The sequence below is a fragment of the Papaver somniferum genome, chromosome 8, assembly GCF_003573695.1.
Source record: "Papaver somniferum cultivar HN1 chromosome 8, ASM357369v1, whole genome shotgun sequence".
NCBI classification, from domain to species: Eukaryota; Viridiplantae; Streptophyta; class Magnoliopsida; order Ranunculales; family Papaveraceae; genus Papaver; species Papaver somniferum.
Window position 1 is genome coordinate 13878255 of NC_039365.1, and position 6000 is coordinate 13884254.

The window sequence follows — 6000 nt, forward strand, 5'->3', positions numbered from 1 at the left end:
GCCTATAATAAGCAATGTTCTTCTGATCACTGTTGCAGTGACGTTGTCTTTCAGGTATTAGCTAGTGTTTTGTTTTGTGGGGACCTATATAGTAACCTCAAATCTGTACTTTTTAATTTATGGTATTTGATTTTAATTGTATAAACCATTGGCCTCATTACCATAAAACTGCATTGACAGTAATCATTAGACTTATATCCCTTGCCTTTTTCTAGCCATGATAAAAAACAATCTGTTATTTTAGCTGAAACTCGTCGCGTGCAAATCAAAAGTTAAGCGGGGGTTCATCAGAATCAAATACGAGAAAACATCCACGAAAAGATATAAGCATGCCTTTTCCAAATACAGAAATAAATGAAGGTCTGCTTGATACACAGAAGAAACGATTTTAATGATCAATGGAAGATGCAAAGATTCAACCAGCTTTTCTCACAAGCTGTAAACTTACACGTGAATATCCAAGAGTATCAGCACTGGGATATTCACATGGAAGGAATACTCTGATGAAAAAAGTGTATCAGGTTTACCTTTGAAGTTCAAATTATTTTCACAATATCACCCTCTTGACAAAAAAAAGTTGAAACCAAAAACATGGAGATGCGGGGTATCGAACCCCGTACCTCTCGCATGCAAAGCGAGCGCTCTACCATGTGAGCTACATCCCCAGTTGTTGTGGATCTCCTAGCAGTAAATAAAAGATCGAACTCCTTAATGAGATTTGAAACCTGGGAAACGTGCTCTCTGTTCCTTTCTTGTTCACCGTACGAGACATTACGCCTTTGTACCCGGATGTTGAATGTCTCTGCGTCTTGCTCACAATGTTGATGAAATATATATGAGGCCCAAGATCCGATATGTAAGCCTCGATCCGTTTTAATTTCAATTGCTTTTACTTTCAACCGGAACATAAGGAAATTGCAAGTAATTTGCTAAGGCTAAGTTTCATGAGGGGCTAATCTAGCAGCTAGATTGGCAATCCACGTCAGCTAGAACAACCATCTAAGTTTTATGGGAGTGCTAACCTAGCAGCTAGATTAGCACTCCATGTCAGCTGGGACCACCGTCCAGCGATGAACCGTTCAGCGCTTTAAATCTCAGCCGTCAGATCAAAAAATAAATCGCCAAGCGCTGAACCATTCCGCGAAAAGATGGTTTTTCCAACGCTGAATGATTCAGTGTAACTAGGCCTGTCAATATATGTCCGATATCCAGAATCCGTTTCCGAGTATTCGGGATCCTATAGGATTTTATCCGTTTTATCGGATATCGGATACGGATACTTATCGGATATTTTTTCCTTAACCTATCGGAATCGAATTAGGCTCTATCTGTTTGGTTAATATCCGATATCCGATAGAACATGGATTTATTTGTGATTTACCCTAACCATATATGTGATTTATTTGTGATTTATCATAATATCCGATATGAAATGTTTGAAAAATTGAACTTAAATTTCAATTATGAACATGTTTTAAAGGGTTTTTAACATTTTTGTTCAGAACCGCATATTATCGGATAAATATCCGATATCCGACAACTTAGCCTATCGGAATCGATATCTGATTTTGATATCCTATAGAATATTATCGGATATCGAATATCCGATAGTGCTTAACCTGTCAGATATCGGATTTCTAAATATCCGACGGATATTCTTCCATTGACAGGCCTAAGTGTAACTATCTAGCTGCTAATTCACATGCGAGCAACTGGTAGGGGAGAGAATTAGTGTTAAAAAATAGGCAACACTTTTTTTTTGAATTGCAACACATTTTTGCTAATCGAGCATCTCAATCTAGTCCATAATACTTAGGAAGGAGGAATGAAGCGCAGAGATATTGTATTTTGGTATAAGCAGTAGTTAGGAATGATGGTTTTATGTGGAATCAACTCCCACCATTTAAACATGATTGTCTCAAGAAATGCCCAAAAAGGAAAGTGTTATTTTGTGCATAATCTAGTAGATCCAATCTAACGCGGATGCTTTGAGTACCCCATGTTAAATATGAATCTAAAGAATTGCGGAGTAGAATCGCCAGTGTTCTTGATGAATCAAAAACAATGAAACCACGAACATAGTGAAATTTAGCAAATCGTTATAAATATAAGATAAATTTCCTTGGAAAAATATTGCCGAAATAACAAGAAAATGTGTCGAAAGATACCTTATATAATGTAAATAAAATCTAGGAATAAAAATCAAATAACTGATAAATCTTAAATTCGTACTCATATTCAGACTGGGTCTGAGCAAGAAGTTGATGGAGGTTATGGTTGTTGTTTTTTTTAGCTTTTCGAGGTTGATGAACCATCTAACAACTTATATGGTATTCACATGAATCATTGTCCAGAATATATATACTAGTGATTTCAATTTCATGTTCCCGGGTTACAAAGTACAATCCGAACTGAGGCAATCTTTTTGGATTCACTCATGTTCTTTCGCTTTCATTTCTCTTCCCATGGAGCCCCGATGCTGCTAGGGTTAGCTTTTTTTTTGTCGACCTAAGGAAGGCGATGACGCAAGGCGCTTATAGATGCAGGATCAACTTGTTAGTGAATATTAATGCGTGGCTGGGGGCTCGATTTCGTCAATCTGGACGTATACTATAAAATTATTTATTTGTCGTTTTAAGTTATATTTATCAATTGTTTACCTTCTAGCTAAGATGGTCTAATGACAAGTGTCATAAGCTCACAAATTTAATCATTTACTTTCTACTCTATTAGCAAGTGATATGGTTGTGCAGTTAAAACTCCATTTATTGATACTTCGTATATTAATAAACTTTATATATTAATAAAAAAAACTTAGCCTCAATATGGGATATCTATAAATAGTAATAACCTCCACATTTTAATTTTAATAGATTTTTCTGGTCTCGTTATAAGGAATTTGCCTCCATATATTAATATGATCGACATTATATTGGAAACTTATTGATCTTGTTATATCAAAATGTAGGATGAAAAAAAAAATACGTATCTATAGTTGTTTGAAAATGACGTGACTTTTTGAATTGTTATCGCATCTTTTAATTTGCGGATGCATAAGACCTCAATGTTATGAGCACCTTTTTGTTGAAGCCAAACCATTTCCAAATTGTCAAGCATGTTTAAACCTCAATATTTGGTATCTTCGTATTATCATCATGGGGATTATCTCCCTCCACTCCTTGTCTAATTCCAAAAGCAATTTCTTCTTCAGTTAAAGCATGTACTACTTTTCCTCGTTTAGATGATTAAGAAAGACATCCATATCCATTCGATTACTGTAGTGAAGTTGTTCAGTTTGATTACTAAATCCTTTAACTATTCTTTGATTCTATTCATGTACTTCATTTGCAACTGATGATTCATCGACACTAGTTGTTTGAATTTTTACAGTGTTTAAAGCAATTTTCAATTGCGCACGATTCACATCCATTGACCATGAAGCAACTGCATTTACAATTCAATCAAGGATTGATATCTTTGATGGTTCCAAAATATGCTCTTCAATTTGTCTGAAAATGTCCTTTACATACATTGAATTGGCTAAGAAAAATATCAAATAATTTTTAATGATCTTATAAGTTCATAAAAATGTATATGTGCTTGTGTATTGGAGATACAAATATGTACATATACATTATCCAATATAATTTACATACTTTAAATGAAATCAAAGAGAGAAAAGCTATTATCCCTCATCTCCATTAACAGAATGTGTTTAAATCCATCATTAAAATCACCCAAAATAACTTAACAAACATAAATCAGTAACGCCTCATCCTTGGAAGCTTGTGAGGTGTCAGAAATGTTATAATAATATAAAAATTGTATATTAGATTGAAATGATTATCCATTGCTTTCTAACAATCTGGCATATGTGTATTAATAAAATGGTATGGACACATGTTAACTATTGACTTCAGTTAACAAAAATTGACTTGACATATAATCTAATGTGGAGTAAATTACAGAATACCTTAGTTTTGTGTTTATGAAGTTTATCACTCATCCATCATTTCATCATTTTTGTCTATGTGACGTGACTCGTAAAAGGTTCAACATATTAGAGTAAGTTGAATACGATTTTAACTACAAGGTGCGAATACATTGAATATTAAACTAAATTGTTCATAATTTGTTTCCAAGGCGAGTACAACTATAATATGCAAACGTAAAAACCCAAAAAAATGTTATATAAAAAAACTACAAAAACTTGAGTGCAGAAAAAAAAAAAAACGGTCATCACTTACGTATACCGTCAAAATTTCACCCATGAGGTAATACTTTCTACTCGATGTTAATCTCAATATCCTTCATCTCCATATGTGCGGAACCATGCTCACTTATACCTACGCAGTAGTTCTACATAGTACGTACTATGGAAACGCCCATGACGGTAGCTGAATAATGTGGAGGAGGGAATATGGTAATCTCAAGTAAACCTCAGGAATAGGTCACTGATAATAGGCCATGGGTACAAAATCCACAAAGATAGCATATATATGGAAATAAATGTGATAATAAATACCAGAGTATATCTTGAAATACTTACCCATTTGCCTCTCGTGTACAGAAAAGGTTTAAATCTTTTTTTTTTTGAAGGAAACAAATTTTTTATTGATATTAATCCTCAGCAAAGCTGAGACGTTGAACAATGCAATTTCGTGGTTCATTAAAAACCCACCATCTGTTTACAAAGTTTGAGATTGCACTTTGAGCTAAGTCATGTGTAATTAAGTTTGCATCCGTAGGAATAGCTGTAAAATAGACTTCACAGAATTCTTTGAAGCGATCTCTAATCAAAAGAATGATTGATCGAATACACCAAGGTATAGAATCTGTAATTCCTGCGATAACATTTGCTATGTCTGTAGCATTGCCTTCCACTATAATATTTGTGACATTCCCAAACAATACTGGTAGCACTAACAATGTTAATATTATTGTCATAGTTTAGCGCCTTGTTAGAGCATTGCTCGGTCGAACTCGCATGCGTTGCTATCTCAAGCATGTTTGTCAGTGTTAGTGATCAAAACTATAAGTCTTGATTTCTAGCCTATTTGTAGATGTCTCGGACTAGGACATAGATAGTGTAGTTGAGCTTAAATCTCTCGACGTTCATCTCTTGAAGACGAAGAACTACTAAGGGGAGCTTGTGGAACTTCTTCGACAAAATATATGTGAAGACTTGAACTTATCTATCACTTGAAAAGTCTATTTCTATTATCTCCTATATTGAGATATAAGTCGTGTTACGACATAGTTTTCACTACACACATTTGAGATTTCGATCTGAGTATATATCGCTTACATATTTCCCGAAATATGTGTTAACAAGCTTTCGGTTCAACCAAGTTTATCTTATATCATGAGAAAATTTTCGAGTAACATCATACATGGTTTGTGTGATACAATCATTTGGTATAAGACTTGGAAGGTTTCAATAATGATTATTTCAATATTTTGAAAATTGCTTTGATGCTAATAGTGTGTGAAAACGGCTATTGTCATTATATAAGAATGTTTCAATTATTGAAATAAAGAGTTGATGATGTAACCATCTTTGGATATAAGCATATATAGTGTGTTCGCACATTAGTGTATAAGTCTATAAACCGCAAGTCAATAGTATGCATATGTGTGTATACGAAATTGGTGAAGGAGACAGATTAAGTATGCGTACAAGTACACATACTGGCGGGAGTTCTCGAACCGAGAATTTCTGCTGAGTTTGGTTTTGGCAAAATTCTTAACTAGTCATCTTAAGTATGCGTACCCGTACGCATACTGGCGGAAGTTTTTGAACCGAAAATTTCTGCTGAGTTTGGGAACTTTACAAACTCAAAAACCGGTTGCTTAAGTACGCATACCCGTACGCATACTTAAGCTGGTTACTTTGTCAAATCGGTCAAGTCCATGAACTTAAACATTTAAATCATAAAGAATGCAATCTTTGCAAACCATGGTTATAATGTTCATGATTAATTCAAGTGAGTCAAACCG

At 34.3% G+C, this 6000-nt stretch overlaps 1 non-coding gene across 1 annotated transcript; it reads right to left on the bottom strand.

Moving 5' to 3' along the window:
- Positions 1 to 592: 592 nt before the first annotated feature.
- TRNAA-UGC lies at positions 593 to 665 on the bottom strand. Its single transcript has one exon. It is a non-coding gene; the product is annotated as a tRNA-Ala (tRNA).
- Between the last annotated feature and the right edge of the window lie 5335 nt (positions 666 to 6000).